The sequence below is a fragment of the Argiope bruennichi genome, chromosome 1 (genome assembly GCF_947563725.1).
Source record: "Argiope bruennichi chromosome 1, qqArgBrue1.1, whole genome shotgun sequence".
Classification (NCBI taxonomy): Eukaryota; Metazoa; Arthropoda; class Arachnida; order Araneae; family Araneidae; genus Argiope; species Argiope bruennichi.
This window is the reverse complement of record NC_079151.1, coordinates 103836006-103858357: the sequence shown is the minus strand read 5'-3', so window position 1 is coordinate 103858357 and position 22352 is coordinate 103836006. Positions and strand designations below refer to the sequence as shown.

At 27.9% G+C, this 22352-nt stretch overlaps 1 protein-coding gene across 6 annotated transcripts in view; it reads right to left on the bottom strand.

Moving 5' to 3' along the window:
• Positions 1 to 22352, bottom strand: part of LOC129965626 (class A basic helix-loop-helix protein 15-like) — a 528564-nt gene that overhangs the window by 315080 nt on the left and 191132 nt on the right. For all 6 annotated transcript variants that reach the window (XR_008784227.1, XM_056079688.1, XM_056079693.1 and 3 more), the window contains one exon: positions 19712 to 19765. The gene's annotated coding sequence lies outside the window, so the exon portion shown is untranslated. The remainder of the gene's footprint in view (positions 1 to 19711; positions 19766 to 22352) is intronic.

Below are 22352 nucleotides of genomic sequence, written 5' to 3'. Positions count from 1 at the left end.
ATATATAATACATGGATTCTCCTTTTGATAAACTACAATGAAAAATGATTATATAAAAGAAAAGTGGCATTAAATATGTGGCATATAAAAGAAAAATGGTATTAAATATGTGGCATATAAAAGAAAAGTAGCATTAAATATGTGGCATTATGAGATCATAAAGAATTTCACACATGCATTAAAAAAAATCAAATATTTCCGAAGTGTACCATAGTACAGGACCTTAATGTCAACAGCTAATCTCCTCAAGGGCGGACATAACGCTGATCTATCTGCCTTCTTACCACCGAATCATCGCGCTCATCATCTTCTCTAATGAAAACTACAAACCTACGAATCTTCTTGAAGCTCTCCGAAAAGAAAAGTCAATTCTACTATCTCGCCGTAACACTGTCTCACCACCACCAAGCCCCTCGACACAACATTTAACAACACCCAGCCACTGTGAGAAGGCTATTAAAAGCCAGCAACCCTTCAAACCATTCGGTAAAGCTTTACGCTAATTTGTTTTGTCTGAAGCGGAGAAATGCATTTAGGTATCTGAGACAACACGCATTAAAACAACGTCCCAGATGCAAGAGAGAAAGAGAGAGAGAGAGGGAGACAAGCTTTTAACCAAACTCCAAGCGCGAATATTAAACATCCCTCGTCTTATTTAAGGATGAAAATTTATTTACTCGCTCAGTTAGATGTATAAAGATCGGCTCGCTTATGAATCCCGGCTTCTCAACTTTTCATGGAGTGCAGGACAAACATCAGGTCGAGAGAAGGAGAGCGACTTCAATAAAATGGTAGAGCGATGAGGGGGGGGGGGCTTTGGTGTGTCCGGAGTTTTTAGTTTTCTTTGCTCCAGCGCCCCCCCCCCTCCCTCATGTGTTTTACTGCGTCATCAAGCAATAGCAGATGGGTCGGAACTTTCAGCGGCGCTTTAAGTGGCACAGGCGTTTTCGCCACTAAAAGTGGGTGTTGTAAAAAACAATTATTATGAAAATCTGAGATTTGTTTAGTGGGAGGAAAAGATTGCGGATATTAGGTACACATATTTTTTGTTTATTTTTTTAAAGTTAAACAAAAAGTTGCAGTTATGCTGCGCCGTTCTTATCTACAAACCACGTGTTATTGTCTTTCTTGTAGTAATCTTCAAAGGGTTTCTACTGCGGTGGATTTTGGAGTCGTAAAATTTATTTTCATCTTTTTTTTTTCACGTGCCGATGCTCATAAATTATGTGTTTTATGGGCGTGTGAGAAATTATGGCTTACTCAGAGCTCCTTAGCTTATTCGTGTAGGAGTCCGTAGACGTTGGAGAAATTAGATTTAAAATTTATATGTAATTTTTCGACGACAGTAAAGATGATGATGCTTTCATGAGTTACTGAAGATAGCTAACTATTTCACATTTGTTTTCGACGTTGAAAGAATGACGTATCGTCTGCGCATTCATGAAGAAAGTTGCTGACATCTTGTTGCTGAAGAATTGCTGACATCTTTTAATCAATAATACCATAAACAATGACAAACTGAAATCTGTCAGTTACATCTATTTATTTTCCGTTTGTTATATTGATATCGTCTTGTACATCCGTAAATGGACTATAAAAAAACCTATCTGGCAAAAAAAAAAGAACTATGATATAGTAACGCAATTTTGTTTGACCCACGACTTTCCAAATCCCCACAGCATTTAAACTTGAAGACATATATAGACATGAAGACACATATCCCTATAATTATCCTGTATATTTATTAGAATAAAAATTAAAATTTGGAGTCTAACTTCGAGTGAGAGCATCGGTGGGCTGTTGGTAAGATATCGGCTTCGGAACCGGGTGGCTTTAGGTTTGAGACTCGATTCCACCGAAGAACCATTGTGTAAGCGGGTCTGGTGCATATTAAACCCGTAGAGGCCAAATGTCCTCCCACTAGTGTGGTGTTGAATTTTGAAGAGGGGATGAAAGTTCAGGCGTCTCCCCGTCATCTGACCGTGGTTCGAAATTGCGAAATCCGTCTCAAAATAGCCCTAAAGTTGCTTTAAAAAACGGACGTTAATATAACTGAATTGAACATGCAAAGACCTGGTAAAGTTTGACCTAGTGAAAACGTCTCGATTGTGAATGAAAGAAACAAAAGTTTGAAATTTCATCGTACCAATGCTTCATTGCAAAAGCATACAGCAGCAGATGATGCAACCCCATTCTGTTGGTACCTACCACCCCAAATTTCTATATGCACAAATCTACATGCAGTTTTATTAAGATCAGCAATAATATATGATTAAGTATAATATGGTTTAAGGTCTATGGTCTTTATATTTCAAATGTGCAGTAGTGATATAGTGGTAGTACCTTAACTTTGAGGCTCTGAAAGTCACATGATGAAGATCTCATTCTATTAAAGGTAGATCGCGTACACAAACGGTTATAGTTAAAAAAAAATGTTTGAACTTTTCTGTTTCAAATACAGAACATATATAATTAAAATAGCTATGGGATATCAGAAGTTTCTTCTGAAGAAGTACCAGATCTTTATATGACTTCACAGTTGAAAAAATAATATATCTTATATTTATAGCTATAAGAGCTTCAAAAGAGCATTAGGGCTTATCGCAGATCATAAACAGGGAAAAAGAAAACTATTTTCAAATAGGGGGGGGGGGAGACAGATAACCAAATCAATCAATGTGACAAATGTCTGAATCTTTACGGCATTTGTGTCTGAAAGTAACCGTAACTATACATAACTTTTTGTAATAACTCATTTTATATTCTCTCTTTTTAGGTCAATCATAAGCAAATAAAACAACTCTCGTATTTGGTATCGTAAAAGAAAAATGAATTGTCAAACAATGCAAATTTACTATGAATTCTAAAGATTTCTAACTTTAGATTTATAAAGAGCTTTAAGAATTATATCCACTATCCTATCTATGTATGTCTTTATCACAATTCAATAAGTTTTCAAAAACAAATATAGCTTTTTAAAAAATGGAAGTATAACAATCAAAATATTTTTTGTTTTGGATGAATTAAATCTATAACAAATGACATATTTTTTGTATAATTCGTAATATTCAATAACATTTGTAGTTTAAATTAACCAGATAAATCACAGATTATACAATTTATAAAAAAAACATATTTTATTGTTTGTATAAAAAATTTCCATTAATAAGTCAAAATTAATTGCATTTAAACATTGCGAGAATTCTTCGAAAGTTTTAAGAATGCCATAATTATTATTTATATAAAATTCCCAGTGCTGAAGATATGGATTCTAAATTATAAGACGGTAAGAAGATTATTAAAAGTTTTTCATTTTTACTTTTTAAAAAATATAATGAAAGCAAACGTTTTACCTTTAGTTAGTGCAGTTAATGTGGCCACTTAAGCTAAAGAAAAGTTACTGTCTATGAACATATTTTACGCAAACAGAATAAACATACTAGGCAAAATTACTGAATGTTTGAAATATTGCGCAAAATTTTCAGTTGTCAAGTACAAAATATTTTCCAGACATAGATGATTAAAGAAGTTATGAAGAGAAAAACTGTGTTTCTTGGGAAGTTTTTAGTTTAGAGAAAATTGAAAATCTGCATATTCGAAATAAATTTCAAATGCATAAGAAAATATAAAACTTGAAGAACTTTTTGCGAAGTTATGAGAATAAAGTCCAAGCTTTCCAGGATTTAAGATTATCTCTACATAGGTTGCAATGCAGATATTTCTAAAAATGCAGCATTTTCTAGTAACTTGAGGAGGATAAATGAAACAAATCGCTATTCTCACAAATATACAGTTCCAGTTTCTTTATATATATTTATCATATCGAAATTGATTGAAAAATAGAATATTCTGTGGGCGTATTGATCAGTCCCATGTGAAAATTATCTGAACACTTTCTTATAATTTTACAATATGGCGTGTTGTTTTTTAGCGAAAATAATCGATTACGTTTTCGAATACGTATTCGAGTACGTATTCGAGTATCGAGTACGTATTCCATTTCATAGTTTCTCTCTAAATTCTCATATAAATCGAAAGTTTTGTTGTTGTGCTGATGCTCTAAAAATTCTTGCATATAAGCTATCTCTATTTCAAGTGTGAATGTAGTTTCCTATGCTCATATTTCCAAAAATGCTGCATTTTCAAATAGTCTGAAGAGGGCAAATAGAAATCAAATCACTATTTTAATAAAGTATAAATCTATTTAATTTTCATAGTATTCATATGGTTTGAGAAATAGAAAAAGTTTTGTATAATCATCAATCCCATGTGAAATCCCCATCCCACATTATCGCATAGCTCTACAGTTGATAAATACTACAGTTTGTGATAACGCCGTAAGTCAAATTCCCATCAATCTATTGATATAAATATTTCATTTATTGATACTTCCCATTGATACCTTTCTATAATTTTAGTGGAAAGCCATACGATAAATTGTCAGACGTTCCATCTCACTGATGTTTTATATTGATATCTATCCACAATTTTGATGGTAAAAACAAACATCAAATTTCCATACATTCTATTGATACCTATTCTTCCCATTAAAACTTCATATTGATGCATATCTACAATTTGGATGGTGAAAACCTTATGTTAGAATTCATTTCGGTGGCATATCGCGTTATTCTTTTTATCCAGCTCACATACGTATACATAGATGATCAGGTAGTTAGATTTCCATTAGAGGGAATTCTGATTGTTGAAATTTTGTGATTCCTTCCCTTTAGAGAAAGTTTGGCATCAACAATTTTTGCGCAAAGATTATTTATCAATTATCATATTTTAATTTCACTACAATTTAAAATTATAATTTTCAAGGACACAGATTTTATTCCAGAAATGTTTTTTTTTTTTTCAGATATGCAAGGTGGCAAAATTTAAGCGATTTATTAATGTCTTAGGCTTTATTTCCTTGATAATTATAATGTTTCATCTTTCAAAACTCTTAAACACGAAAATACAAAGAAACGTATTTACATAAGAATTTGATTCCAAACATAATAAAAATTATATAACTTTGCCGTAATCCCATTGAGGGGGTATCTCGTAATCGAGGATGAGAAGCTTCCGGTATGGTGGTTGGTTCTCGCCACCCTAGTGGGTACATAAAAAGGTGGGGATCGGCTCTACCCATCGGTGACGGTGTACTTCCCAGGGGAGGTATACCGTGGCTGGTCATGGCCCTTAGGATTCAACCACAGTTCCCGGCGTGTGGGTATTGTGGTGGTCCGGTCATTCACATTTTTCCCGCGTGTCTTCAGGCGGCGGAGTAGCCGGTTTAAGGTTAATGTTATATAATTTTGCAAAATTTATTTTTGAAACAAATATAAATTAATTAAAATATGATTTTAGTCAACCACGAAAAAAAGTACTCGCAAAATATTATGAAATGTAAAGAGTTCTTTGAAATTCATTAGTAGCGTTGTTAAGACATCCCAGAGAAATCATTCAAATTAGCATAAATTCTTTAAATACCAAATAATTAGAACTGAACCAGCGCAAAAATTCAGTTATCGAAAGCATTGGCCAAAAAAAAAAAATCAACTAACATCTTCAGCCTTCATAATGAAAACGGGATTTTTAATACAGGTTAAACAACATTTATAGGAAAAGTGAAAGCTAAGTTAAAGTGAATATTTTACTTCATTTATTTATTCATGACGAGGTAGAAAAATAAAAGTAAGAAACCAAAGTATTTCATCTAAAATAACTTTAAAACGTGAACCTAAAAGTCGCACTCTTTTCAATGTAATTTATTCGCCAAACTTTTCAACGTTTTGTTTCGAGAAGCGAGATGCTCGCTTTAATAGTGATAAATTGTTCCCAGCGACTCCATATTAAACAAAGTGAAAACACCTCTTGAATAAATAAACATTTTAATGCGAGTCTTGTAAAAATACCACATGGTTACAGCTTCCATTAATTTACTCAAGTTCATTTTGTTCTTTCGAAGGTTTGGCTAATTGTGTGATCAAAATTAATAGATAGTTTTCGGGTTGTTAAAATAAATAAAACCTTTTTTTTACATTAATGGTTAGGATAGTAAGTAGTTAAGATTATCATTTATTTCATTTATAATGCAAGAGAAACGAAGAACAATGGCTTACAAATTTTTAATTGATATTTTCAGTGCTGATAAAGAAATAAAATCTTTAATCCCTCCAAATACTTTAATTTCAGTTAACTTGATGCTTCACTAATAATGGGATAAAAAATAAAATTGCTTAATAATAATTAAAATTTTCGCAAATATTCTATTTTCCTGTCTTAACTTAAGCACTTTTTCAGAAAAAATAATGGTTTTTATTATTAATGTAAATAATAATAAAGCATCCATTTTTCTTACATAAATTAACGGAACTATTCCTTTCTTAATATCAGCAGGAGATTTTATTCTATAATGTATCAGTAATATATGAAATAATTAAAATTACTTTTATGAGCTTTATAATTATTAAACTATCGATCTGATTTTCATTAAAATAGTGTATTTGTTTTAACCTGTATAACTTCAAAGAATAGTATAAACGAAGCATTGGACCGCATTACTTTTAAAAAGTTATACCTTCTATACTTAACATTATATTAATCTAACTCATGTTACGCAAACAAATTTTGTTTTAATAGGCTCATTTCATTAGAATTAAATTCATTAAAAAAACCTCTTATTTAATTGAAACTAAATTGTTATTATAAACTATTGATTATTTAAATTGCATCATTATTATCATAAAAAGAATATATCAATACATTACACCAAAGAGGAAGCGAATTTTACCAGAATCATAAAAATTAAAAAATTTTTAAATGCGTTACATTTGACATAATCTTGATTTAATTTTTTTTTTATTATTTATTTATTTGCTCATACATGAAGTATAGGGAAATTATTATGATCGTCAAAAACATCTGACATCACTGAATTCGAAAAATATATTTTTGGTACTATGTCAACCGTCTGTGAACATCGTATATGACTTATAAAAAATATATGTAGATTTTTATCACATTTTGAACAAAATTTATTCATAGGAAATCTGCTTGTCTAGCCTTTCGAATACAAATATACTCGATAACTACAAAACACCAAAAAGTGAAATACATAAAATTTAGCACTCGGGTTTAGCATTTAAAATTTAGATACTTATGAAATTTCGAACCAAATTCATCAAGCGGTAGGTCATCGATCGGTTTGTACTTTCAGAAGTAAGTAAACGCGAAAATTTTAAGACACAATTACACAAATATATGGAATTTGGTATGTGATTTTATGATTTCAACTCTAGTTCTATATCAAATTCTAGTTCCAAACAGTTGAAAGAAAACGTCTAACACACAAATTTGATTTTCCGATACTTTTAACCACAATCCAAGGATTATTCGGAAAAAGAAATCGCCAAGGAGCATACAATAGATTCAGTAAATATGCCAGATTCACGCCAAAGATCTATACTTCGTAACTATTGTTCGCCAATGTCATGTAAAGAATTGGGGAGAATACGTCTCCTGGTTAATATATATTATCATTAACACATTCACGATTAAAAGAAAACAAGTGATATCGGTTTTTCTTAGCTTGGAATGAATGCGATGATTGCAGAAAAGATTGGATACAGGTAAAGGAAAATGTACAAACTGAACTAGTGTGATCGTGCATGAAAGGGCTTCTTGGTATTATATTATAACATTGTATAGAAGAAAGGAATATTGCTTGCTATTATCTTCAGCTTCTCGCAGCGATTCAAAAACATGAAGATTTCATTCAGAATTTCTACTTGTTTATTCCGGTATTCATAACAGGACATGGAATTTCTCCACATATTCTTCTTGGATGTTCTTTCTAGATCTTGAAGGGGGAAATGGTGACAGTTGATACTTTCATTTTATCACAAATATTAACTTTTTAAAATCGAAAACTTATTAAAGTTTGATAAATAATTGTCTCATTGTAATGAAACTTTTTTGAACTGATGCTTTTATATCTGTCACTCCTTATAAGTTACTCGCAAATAAAAGCATCGCTATGTAAGTGTCTGTTCACTTTTCGCCGAAGATATGATGGGCTTGTTCTAGATTTTCCGACTTCATTGAGAATTCAAATAGCACTTACTGTTTTTAATATTTATGTTTCAAGGTAAAAATAAATTGTTCTCTGCCTTCTACTTATCCAATTGGAATTTGTCTGAATCAAATTAATTCAGATGTTCCAACAAATAAATATTATTTTGCATTCTGTTTGATATAATCGAATTTAAGATTCTTACACACCGTATCTCGTTTTCTTCTCTATAAAATAAAAATTAAATTATAAATAAGTTAATTACTTAATTCCTCATGTGATGAGTATGAAAGATGGACAGCATTACTTTAAACGATAACATAAACTTATTTACAAAAATGTCATTTTCTTTCAAGAATCTCCTGTTACACACCGAACAATTTCAATCGATTACCAACTGCAAAGAAAAGGCAAAAATTCCAGCAGAGATAACTGTTCAGTCTAGTGTACCTAATCTTCCATCTATCGCAAGGACCCTCGACCTTTCTACATTCCAGAGCAAGCTCTCCATTATGGATGGGAGCTTAATACGGCGTGAGAGCTCTGCAAAGACTGCCATAAGCCATACATAAAATCTTAACGACTTGCACGAGAAGAAATTCGGACGAGCATTGCAGCTGTCCCCCCCCCCCTTCCACCACACACACTAAGGTACTGAAGGCATTCTTGGAGAACTTAGATTTGATTATTATTGAGGAACTGATATTGTAGAGAAAAATTTGATAAAATGGGAAATAGGAAAGGAATGGACTTGAGTTATTAAAATTAATTTAATTAAAATAATTTTAGCTATCATTAGGAAAGTGCCAATGCCTTTTAAATAATTAAATATAGCTGACGTCCACTGATATGGCCCAAAAAATACTTTTCAATACCTTAGAAAGTATATAATCCCAGTTGGAAGTTTTTGTTACTTTGTATTGTTTGTAATTTACACTTACACTTTATATTATAAATGAGAAATATTGATATATATCGCCAAAAGATACGAAATTTAACTTCTTATAGATATCCCTGGACCTATCATATATACTAAGTAAAATATTCTTGACAATTCATATTTTAAAGGAACTGCTAATTGCTTTATCGCCTCAAGAAACATTTAAAGTACCATTTGCAACTTTAAATCTAGTCACTATGTAGTTTATACAAATTTCTCCTTAAAATAAATTTATATACGGCCCCCAATTAAGTTAAAGAACTATAGTTCTGTCAATTATAATCATAAAACCACAGGGTGTTTTTAATCGTATTTTTAGAGTGTCGACAATTATTCATTAAATATGATTAATAGAAACAAAGGAAGGTCTAAAAAGAATGAATTCCTTACGTTTTTAGAAATACATTTATAAATTCAAACTACTTAAAGCCTAATTCTTACTGTAATTTAAAACATTTTTCACCTGGAACAATAATTCTATCGCTAAACGGTTTCGAAATTACCAAATGGGCCACGATGAAAATGGACACCCTGTATATGATTTATGTATTTAAAATTAAATAACGTATTGCACTGTGAGAGAAAAGAAAAAAAAATTAATAAATGGAAGAAGTAAAACCTTCTTATAGAATCAATTTTCTCCCCTTTTAAAAAGAAAGAAAGCACATATATTAAGTAGAAAGAAGTATGAAAGTTTTTTCAATTGATTTAAAAAAATCAAAATTCCCTAACTATATCTAAAAAATAAATGTTGCTGGCAATATATAGAGCCTTCAATTTTCAAAATGAAATATGGAATTTTAATGAAAAGCTTATCAGATTTTAAGAAGACTGGAACTTTGAAGTAATGCTTATTAGAATACAGTTCAATTCAACATAATGAAAATTAAATCCCATTCACGAAAGGAAATACAAAGTATTCATCATCGCATTTAAATTTATGAATAGCTCTATAATTGATTTCTAATCTTATTTAGATATAAGCAGATACTTTCGGCTATAAAAATATTTCAATAAATTTAAAGGATAATATTTTATGTTGTTTGAATCAATAAATGGTCTTATGAAAAGGTTATGATGCTTAATTCCATAAAAAGTTTTCTTTTCCTATTAGTCAAATATTTTTAAATTGATTTGCATACAAATCTTATTTCTTTTTTTTTTTAAATTCCAAACTAATATAACTAAAATTGATTTGCTTTTGAATTTCATTATCTTTGAGGAATCAATTTTGAGAATATACTTTTCGATTATTGGCAGTTCTTCATCGAGGTAACGCTTGAATCTTCGATATTCATTTAAAGTAATGATGTCCAAAACTTTATAATTCTGTCAGTTTTAGACATAGAATCTGCCGAAAATATCTTATTAAATGTGATTAATCCAGTCAAAGAAAAATTTAATATTAAATCATCGTAATTTTTTCACTATATTTTTTTAACTCAAAAAAAAATGTTCTTGTGTTTGAGATATGCAGTGCTGAAAAAAAATTAAAGTTTTAATTAATAATAAAATTTTAACATATATATATATTTTAACCAAATATCTTCTATACTAAGAAAAAAATCTAACAGATGTGAAGTTTTGAATATTACGAACTTAAACTAATTTAGAATATAATTCAATAAAAGATACATAGGGTTTCTGTGATTCAAGAGGCAATATTTACAGAAAACGCCGTTTTTTGTCTTAAATTAATAATACTCAAAGCTGTCTAATTACACCATTTTAAATATTAGAAGCATGGCGAACTATACGATTAAAATTTTGGTATGTCAAATTTTATACTGAAAAAGATTAATATAGTTTAAAATTCGCATAAAAGTAACATTTATTTTCATATTGACTCAAATATCAACAAAAATTCTTAATGTCATTTCCTTTTTGAAAATAAAAGTCTATTTTTAATAATCTGTTAAATATATATAAAAAAATGCATTCGAAAATTTTATGAAGGTTGTATTTTTTTTTCTTGTTACTGAATTATCAGTCAATCATAGTTTATACATAAAAATTTCATTTATTGTTCATTAAGACATAATCTGTATTTGATCCAAATTCTTTTCTTTTCATTTTAATGCTTAAAATATTGTGACGGAACATGTACTCCAAGGATAAATTTTCAAGATATAAATTTCGTTCATTCTTTTTTAATCAGAATTTAAATTTAAATATCGAGAAAATAGAAATTTAAAAAGTTTATCTCACTCAAAAATTAAATAAATAAAAATAAAAAATTGAAGAAAAAAGGTAAGAAGGGCTATTACAAAGAATATAAATATTTAAATTTTCTTATATTGTAATTAACTAAAATATCATTATATTTTAAATAATGAGAAATACAGCATTTTCTATGGGAAGAAATGGGCATTCAGGATGAATTATAACTTGATAAATGGTAGAATTTGTAAAATTTTAAAATATTTTAAATTAGCTTAACATGGCACTTAATTGTAAGCGCATGAACCGTTTAAACGGAACGCCGCCTTCCCATCATTAAATAATGAGAACATAACACACGAAATCTTATAGGCCGTCATTATAAGGCAAATGTAGTAAAATGATTATGGGATCCAATTAGAAATTATTAGATCCAATTAATAGGTTCATGCATAGCACACCAAAAGTAAGAGGTTTATTGCATTTTGCACAACGATTTGATTGTCTGCCGCTTTTATTAACAAATCATTTTGCAGTGGTCCTATAGTTAACTTTACAAAGAAGTAAAATTAATAAAGATTTAACAGGTTCGGAAATATGACAACTCTGATATTTTTCGAAAAATAATCCTTTTGATTTTCTTTTTATCTTTTCGATTTTCAGCCAAGAATCGGTAAGTATTGTTCAAGAAGATTCTAAAATAAATTTCACCAATAATTAGACGATCAAAAAAAAAAAAAAAAAAAAAAAAAAAACTAGAGTCAATTCTGATTAGATTAATAAATTTATTTACTTTTTTAACATAAAGGCAATAGGAATAAAGGAATGTAACATTATTCTTCCATCAAAAGGTTGCTTGATAAAAATATTTTTAATGAGCGTAGGACATATTTTAACCAGAAAATAATAACGCTTTTTAACTTAAAATGAAAAATAAATTTATAACAATTTCCATTTCCGTATTCACAGGCATTGAATCAGTTAACTAACTTATTGGGATTATATTTAAGATAGAAGTAAATTATGCAGAAAATAAGTTGAGAAATTTCATAAGAATAAAATATATCTTTATATTTTTAATTAATTAAATCAGTAATTCAAACAATAATTATATTTGAATAATTTTAAAAAGAAAAATATATATATATCAATATTAATAATAATGATTATTAAAACAATTAAAAGATTTATATCTTATAATGGTTTTTTTAATTATATTTAATACCTTTTTAATATTGAATTCTAATCATTTAAATTAAACTTTACCAAAAGTGAAATTAAAAAAAATGATTAATTGGAAATAAGAAATGCAAAAATGAAGATCTTAAATTAATAAGAAATACTGAACCAACCAAGAATATTCTTAGATAATTTAATTGAAATTATTTTTTAACATACAAATTTAAACAATTTGAAGAAGACAATTTTGAATTTCAAATATAATATGTTGGTTAATATAATGGTAAAAATAAAAGCATTTTCATACCATATAACAATTGTTTAATTGTTTTCTATGAAAACTATTTCCAAGTATTTTCTACTTAAAGCGGATAGTAAATTATCAAATAATTAATTATTTTTCCTAGAAACAACTCTAACTTCGAAATTTCACCTGTAATCTTCTGTACCATGAAATAAATGTTTGCTGAATTTTTTGCAAAATTCCTTTCTTTATTAGACGTTGATGAATAAGTATTTGGGCTCCCCGTTTCACTTTCTTACAAGACAATTCAGAATTTCTGTAAGAAAATTCTTGTTTCACATTATTTATTACAAAATTAAAATTTGGAATTATGTAAGAAGAAAACATTTATGTTTCCGCACACTAAAATGTAGAAATATAAACTGTGTACCAAAATTAAAATTGCCACCAATCGTGGAGTAAAGAGTTCAACAATGAAAACATGTTGTTCTATCATGTAACGTTCAATTTTTACTAACACTGAAATATCAGCTGTCAAATCGATTTTTTTAAAGGGCCAACGCTTTTCTGTGCGAATGTTGGAAAATTCAAATCTTATGTGAATTTGGGAACATCCGTTATTTGTTTAGTTTCCACAAGATTCTTTATTTCATTAGGTATTCTTGAATAAGAATATGGCCTTCTTGTATCACGTTCCAATTTCTTACAAGACAATTTGCAATTCTATAACTGGATTCTAGTATCACTTTATAATTTCTTGCAAAATTAAAATTTGTAACTATGTAAGAAGAAAGAAAAGTATAAGATTTGAAATAATAGTAAAATAAAATTGACATAAGATCGAAACTTTTTTACGTGATCTACGAAAATCTTACAATGGAATCGAGATACGAGCAATATTTTCTTTAAACATGTTTTATTCTTACAGAATAATGCGAAAATTCAACACTATAATAGCATTTTTAGAATATAAAACTCTTCCAGCTATTTTACAGAAGCGAATACAGAGAAACATTTTTACATTTTTATCGCAATCTAATGGACTGAATCCAATGTTTAAAAATGTGATATTAAACTCTTGAGTTCCAAATTTAGTTTATTTCAGGACCAATAATTTCACAATAACGTCGCAATATTCGCAGTTATTTTATTACCAAATAAAATTTGCACCATTTTATTTCGTTGTCTTAAATAATAAAACGGCCAGAAACGGATTCTAAAATTTCTATTGCTATTGAAAAAATAAAGAATATTTTAACACGTTTAAAGTAATTCAAAATACCTTCAAAATTTGTACAAGTCATAATTTATATCGCACTCCTTAATATACAAAATAAAAACCATCGTTTAAAATATTTTAAAACGAATGCGCAATTAAAATATAAAAAAGAAGAAAAATCATTAATCCATAAAAAAAATATTTAAAAACTAAAATGAGATTAAATTTGAACACAATAAATCGAAAAAAATATATATCAAGCAATTTCTAATAGATTAGGATTCTATGATTCAATTTTGCTTATTTAAGCCTAATTTAAATATTTAAGTAAATATTTGCACTTTTATATTTCATATAGTTTTATGTTAATGGAGATGCTAGGCGAAAAGAATAACAACCACTTTCAGTTTTAAAATGCTTTAAATATAGAATGAACAAAAATAATCTGTTTTTTGATAATACAGTCCAGAATTTAAATTTTCTGTAAAATAATAAATATTTTTTTCTTCCGAAATGCTGCAAATTTAGTGTATTGAATAATAAAACCAATTCTTTAATCAGAAATCTGAAAGTAAAAAAAAAAAAAAACTTGAATTTTGTAAGTAAATAAATTTAATTTTTAGCGGAAAATTTTCAATTTTTTTCCTGATATTAACTGTAATTTTACTTTCTTATCGTATTGTTTACAGACCAACAAGAATTTACTTTTCTATTTTGAACCTCAGGTTTTGAGAAAACAAAATATTCATTTCTTTATTTTAATAAAGAAAAAAAAGCGCATTGATAAACTTTTTTTATTATTTCATATATTTCTTAATTTATTTAATAATTGATTATTAAAATATTAATAGATATGGTATTAATTAGTCACCTTAAATAAGGTTTATGGACAGCATTATACGTTAGTTAAAAATATCAAAATTTAAAGCCATACTTGCACAGACATGGACCATTCAGCTTAGTTATCTATGCTTAAGGAGCGAATTTAAATGGCTTATAACATTGGTAAAATTCGCCTAGGTGTTGGGACTGGGAACTCTGTCAAACTTTTATTTTGAAATATTCCAGGGGAAAATAAAAGCCTGTGTATTTGGGGTCAAACAAAAGACGTACTAAAGAGTGTGACCTTTTATAGAAAAAGTTGTTACATAATTGTGACTGGCGGGCTTAAATCAAGATTTATTTTCCCCTAAAAGAATTACACTGAAGTTTCTTGGTTTTTTTTTTTTTTCTTTTCAAAGGGGTGAGTGTGGTAAAAAAATGATCACATATCTAGCTTTCATGAACTTTCATATAAAATAAACACTGGTGAAATCGAACTGTAGTTGAGCTGGGAAACTAGACTGTGATTTTCAAATTATTTTAAATATATAAATAATTGGGAAAATCAAAGTAATTTTTTCTGAAGTCACTATCAAGTGTCAACAGGGATATAAATTAAATTGTTTCATTTAAAACTATTCAATTAACTGAGAGTTAAATTTTAAGTATATAATCATAAAGAATAAAAAAAAACATTTGAAAATGTTAGAAAACTTTTGGAGTTTTTTTTTTTTTTTTTTTTTTACTATTTTTAGTAAAACAATGTTTATTAAAAAGTGAGGAAAAATTCGATTATAATAATCAAAATTAAATTATATAAAAATGAATTTTTACACATTTAAAGAATTTATATTTTAAATCTTTATTTCACTGAACAATGTTCAATTTATAAATTCATATTTAACGTCCTGGAAGTAAACTATTAGAATTATAATTTGTTTTTATAATCTTGGCCATTTTTTACTTATATTATTTTCATTAATTTAAAATAATGAAAAACGATACAAAATTATTGGAATTACGTATCAGCAAAGAATAAATTTTATTTCATTATAAATACTCAAAATATTGTGGATTTTAATCATGTTTATTTTAAAATAAAAGACTGAAATTTATCGGAGGAAATCCTGCCTCCGACGAATCTTAATAATCCCATCTTATAATTAAACATTCATGAAGATCTTAACAAGAAACTTAGTAAAACAAAGATCAATTATCCATTTCCAATTAATCAAATCCCAGATTAATTAATTTCAATTCATGCATTTTGTCGTCGCTAAAAAGAATGCAAAATTTTGATTCCACAACTTCACAAGATATTTGAATTGCAATTACAAAGTCATCTCATTAATAAAATAATCCTGTTATATTAATAAAACAACCTATTCAACTGAACTGAAACGTAGTTTGCTTCCCCTAGATTAAACATTGCTATTCACCGGCAGTGCTTAAACACGGACTATTTGTCAATAGTGTAAATATATGAAACGTTTGATGCATTTTAGATTATTCTGGAATAATTTGTAGAGGGTAAGTTATAGTTACAATTATGAGAAATATTATATATTAACTGACATTTGAATAAAGAAAATATTACTACGTTAGATAATTTATAAGCATTTCCTTTTATTTGAAATATACTAATCATTATAAAAATCGGAGTAACATAAAAATATTCCTATTTTCTCTTAAGTTTTAATACTTGTGCTAAAAATATTGGAAATAGCAATTCACGCTTTTTCATTAAACATCAATTGACCGATATGTGATGATCAAATTTTTCATCATTTGACAACACAGCAAGAAAATTGTAAAATGTCTTTAAATGTTTCATATTTTAAAGATAAGCGACACTATTCAAAACTCATACAGAGTCCCATAGATATAACTATTGAACCAGTTTTGTTGTTCTTATTTCATATGAAAGCTTATGTTGTTTAGATACATCATCAATGATCATTTATCCATATCGCCCTCCATTTTTAAAAGATATTTTAAAACAAATTCGAGATATAGCTTCTAATCTCGACAATTGATTTGATTTCGCCACTTTATGAGAGCAGAGCCAATCAGTCAATCATCTACATACACTCCATTTTTTTTAAAAGATGCAAAATAAATTCTAGATATATCTCCCAATCTCAACAATGGATAAAATTTCGCCACTTTAGGAGAGCAGAGCCAATAAGTCATGCAATACACTCCATTTTTAAAAGATGCAAAATAAATTCGAGATATAACTTCCAATCTCATCAACTGATCCGATTTCGCAACTTTATGAGAGCATAGTCAATCATCTACATATACTATCCATTTTTAAGAGATATTGCAAAATAAATTCGAGATATAGCTCCTAATCTCAACAACTGATTCCACTTTGTGAGAGCATAGCCAATCAATCAATCAATTAGTCAATCATCTATCCACACCATTCTCCATTTTTAGGAGATATTTAAAATAAATTCGATATATATCTTCCAATCTCATCAACTGATCCGATTTCGCCACTTTGTGAGAGCATAGTCAATCAGTCAATCATCTACATACACCATCCTCCATTTTTAAGAGATATTGTAAAATAAATTCGAGATATATCTCCCAATCTCATCAACTGATCCGATTTCGCCACTTTGTGAGAGCATAGCCAGTCAATCAGTAAGTTCATTGCTGATTATACAAGTATAATTTAAAATAGTACGTTCATTTAACTTAAAAAGATGTAGCTAATTAAAGCTGGTTTAAATAATCAAAATAATGCTGTAATATGGCAGGTTAACAACTGATTGACGAAAGTGGGTAATTAAAAATGGAAATTAAATTTTGCTAAATTCTTTCTGACTAATTGATACTAATATAATAACATTAGTTTCAATTTTTTACATCCAATATTCCTCGGTACTTAATTATTAGCAAAAAACTTGCAACCACTATTTTTGCATTAAATAAACGTTGTATAACTCATTAATTTACTCTTAGCCAACATAATTAAAACCGTTATTTTCAATCGGAAATAGGTACTTAATAACATTTGCCTTTTCACTTTAATGGCTTCATTAGTTCCGTGACAATTAAAGAGAATGCATCACTTTCTGCACAAATCTATCACAAAAGGTTCGCTTTATTTAGCGAGTCCAATTATAACTGTTCACCAGAATAATAAGGAAAAAAATTCTAATAAGGAAACTAAACTGATGGCAAGAATTAACCAAGCGTTGGACATAACAAATTAATTATGAGAAATTATTTTTTAAAGTAATTTTTTTTCTTGCCACAGTTTCAATTTTCTCGACCCGGCGATGTTTATTTTAATATTTTTTTCCTTGGAAAAAACTGTTGTATACAATGTGCAACTTTACCACTCCTCGTCATTAAGCTCATTAAAGGTGCAATTTTTCCGAATTATAAGCGTTAATTAGTGATTAGTACGTCACGCCCGGAAAGACAACCATTTTTATTTTTAGCTCCACGCAGTTCTCTTTGTTCAAGGAAAATAGAAAGTGATCGAACGCTTGTTTTTTAACGTTCTCGCGAGATCTCACGATACAATAAAAGGGATACAGATTCTTCAGCGACAAACAATATTTCGCAACACACGACTTTATGCAAATTCGAGCTCTGTTCGGGCAGGATAATGGGTTAATTTAATTTCTCTGCAACCAATTGTGGCTTTCAGAAATTACAGAAAGGGAGAATAATCATATTGAACATTTCGAAAAATAAAAATGGCCGTATCAAATTAAAGGAGATCAAATGCAAGTCAAGTTTATGCATTGTAGCAATAGTTAACTAGCTATTATTATTTCTAAAACATTGATTCTAAATAATTAGGGCAATTTAGTTAGTAATTAGTAGAAAATAATCATATTAAAAATAAAAATGAAAAAAATCATTCGAAAAATAAAAATGAGCATATTAAATTAAATGAGATTAACTGTAAGTAAAGTTTAAGCTTTGTAGTATTATTTATTTATTTAACCAGCTATTTTTGAAATATCGATTATAAATAATTAATACAATTTTAATTAGTAATTAGTAGAAAATAATCCTATTGAGCATTTCGAAAAATCATATCAAACTAAATGAGATCAACTGTAAGTAAAATTTATGCATTTTGTAGCATTATTTATTTATTTAACTAGCCATTATTATATCTGGTATATTGATTATAAATAGTTAGTACATATTAGAAGTTTAATCGTTATCATATTATTGATTCAAAAATAGTTCTTAAGGGGGAAAAAAACGTTATTTAAAGACTGTTGAAACTTTTATTTAAGCACCGTTTCAACTAAAACTAAACTTTTATTAACATTTCCTATAATCACCGATATTGTTAATTTTCCGAAAAAAAGAGAAAATACAAATATATTAAAATAAAATTTTCCACTAGAAAAGACTTCAATAATAGTCATCATTTGAATTTTAGCATAAAATTAATATATGAAGTTTTCAATATATCCATGATCTTATAAAAATCTTCACTACTTCTGCTGCGGTAACTACTTAATAACTTCCCTTTCCCCTTATGAAAGGCAGAGAATTTTATTTAACTATTCACCTGTTTCAAGATTTGCTTTAAAACTTGTTAAATTTATAAATAACTTATTAACTTTTATCAGTATAATTATTCTGTTGACAGAACATTAACATAATTAAAGTGATATAATACAAAATATACAATTAACGGATAATAAGTATGAAGTAAAGATACGCAACTGCTTTCAAGAAAGGAAAAATGTCGACTTGAAAAATAAACTCGTATCATTTTTAAGATTTGTAATAATTCATTAATTTTAAAATTTATTCTCAAATTTAAATGATAAATTTCGCAATTCGTTGTAGATCAGAGAATGTATTATTTGTAATGTAAAATTTTGTCATCCAAAAATTAATGTGTTCTTGATTTATTTATTTAAAGGCCTAAAAAGGTGTAATCATGCTGTGCCAACAATGTATAAAATGACTCGTAAAAAAAAGAATATGCGCAAAGAAATATTTAAAAAAAATAATTTAAGATTTGTTATTGACAAATGTTTTTCTATAATTCGTAATATTATTTTCATAATTTAAAAAGTTTCTTACCCAAACTTTCTTGGAATGTTGAATCAAAATGAAGAAACTTTATCGTAATACATCCTGTAAAGAAGTAAATTTCATGGTATTAGATATTCGCAGTAAATAAGACATTCATTAAAACCATCAATTTAATTAAATACTGTATTTTCTGAAATATAAAAACGAATACAAAAGAAAACTTAATCTTTTAACCGATAACAACAATAAATTTGTATGTATCAGTCCATAAAAAATATTTGAACCTAATTAATTAAAAGTGGAGTAAAAAGATAAATCTAATAGTTGAATTTTTTTTTCTTATACAGTTCTGAAATCCATTTTTCAAATTACATGAGTATTTTTAATACTTAATGTGCTTCTTGAGTTTTTTACACTTTTAATTAGAAATAACTTTTGTTACTTTTCACATCGAAGGAAATAATATAAGCGTTATATTTTTAATGTATTTTTCTACTGGATTCCCTCAATTTATTCTTTAGTTTTTATTTTCGTTGAAATATCGTATATGCTTTTAATTCTGCATTTATTCACAATTATTTTATTTTGCATTTAAAATAAGTTTTTTTGAGATACAGAATTTAATAAGTTTCTACATAATGCCGATATTTCAAATCCGTATTAAGAAAAAGAATTATGAGATAATGAAAAATATTATACCCATTTATAAAAGTATAAAAATATTTCTATGTAATATAATTATTGCGTAGCCATCTTCTATAATTTACTGGTATGTATGCCATTGCAATTCAAATAATTTTTTTTAATAAGTGTCTGCAACATGCAGATATTTCAATTCCATCTTAAACAGAAGAATTATGAAATAAAGACAAAAAATAATAATACCCATCCAGAAAAGTATAAAAATATTCAGATGGAAAATAATTATTGTGAGCCGTCTTCTGAGACCAGCTGGTCCACAGATCATAATAATTCAATTCATTTATCTATTTAATAAAGGAACTTCTACAATCTTTCAAGTTCAGGTACTTCAGAATAATAGAATGCACTAGTTTCCCTCTAAGGATAAAAAAAATCTCTACCTTCCGAAAAATCAATAGTTATCCATGTTTTTAAGAAACTGATATTCAAAAGAATACCACATTTAGTTTATGGTTATTAAACAAATGTATAGTTGAATATCCTTTCAGTGTTCTCAGAAACCATTTTCAACGATTCAAATACACATATCGATATATAAATCTATAAATGACACATAAAAAAAGAGGAGGATCAATTTCATCATGATATCCAAGCGTCTCAGGCATCCATCGTAGTTTCGTGCAAAGAGCGTTTAGGGACTTTCAAGCAACCTGATATAGTTAAGAGGCTTTACAGATTTAAGTTTTGTATTTATCTAATAGAATAGTGTTTTAATTGTTTTATTTTTGGGATACCCTTTGTTGCTTGAAGCGAATACAAAACTAAAATATCGTTTTAAATTTACAAAGTAAACGCGGATCGTTCTAACTGATTAGATATTCTAGAAACGTCTGCGAAATCAGTCCTTCAGCTGCAACTGGGGATGTGGTCAAAGTTATATCTTGGATACCTGTCAAAAGTGGAGAATTATTCGTGAATTCACATTTTTAAAAAAAAAAGCTGAATCTGGAATTCTGATTAATGGGATCTTTTGGGACTTTGTCAATAATTTTCCTCAAACAGAATGTGTAGTGAAATATTTTTTTTTTCAGATACCTCTCAAAGATAAAGAGAGGATAGCCTACCATTGATGGCGCATTGGAGAGTCATGAGCTTACAGAATTATTAAAGGGTCAAAGTCACGAAGTCGATTCAAGTATTATGTAGTATTCATTTTGAAGACAAGTGGTGATAAGAAAATTACTTGTCAACATGTTTATATTTTTATTACATTAAAGAATTCACTGTTTTTATTTTAATTTCAATTCCCATCAAATATAAATTAATTGAACTTCTTAATTATCTGAGGTCAAATAAGTTTTTGTAAATTTTGAAAAAATAATGGTATATATTTTTTTTAATTCAATTATTTTTAAACAAATCAGGATAGTCAAAAAGAAGTGACGTGGTGAATGAGATTGAGATTTCGCGATTTTTTTATTTTTTTTATTTTTCAGGTGTGAATCCTAGTTTAATTAATGTTAATTAATAAAATAGAAAATTAACTTATTAGCTTCTAAATGTTTTTATTGATTTTTTTTAATGTCTTAATGGAGTGGTATAAAAATATAAGAAATTCATCAATATTTACAGGCATTAATATTCATTTGTATCAATATTATGAGTGATATTTACGCAGAATTATGACTTGAACCTTTACATTTTAAGAAACAGCTATTTTCAGACCAATATTAACCTATTTTAAAGCATTGTTAATTATAATAAAATGAAACCTCCCAATGATTATTCTAGTAAATATAATTATTTTTAAACAAATCATAATAGCCAAAAAGAAGTAACGTTGAGAATGAAAATTAGATTTGGGGTTCGGCTTACATTGTGAAATAAAATCTTCTCTTTTATAAATAGAATTTCCGTTGGAATATTATGATCTTGCTACTAAAATTAGAACTTCACTATCATGACATAAAAACCTTTAATCTCAGCTGGTACGCTGCATCTCTTCGAACATTAAAAATGATTCCCCAATCATTCTAGCTTAATATTT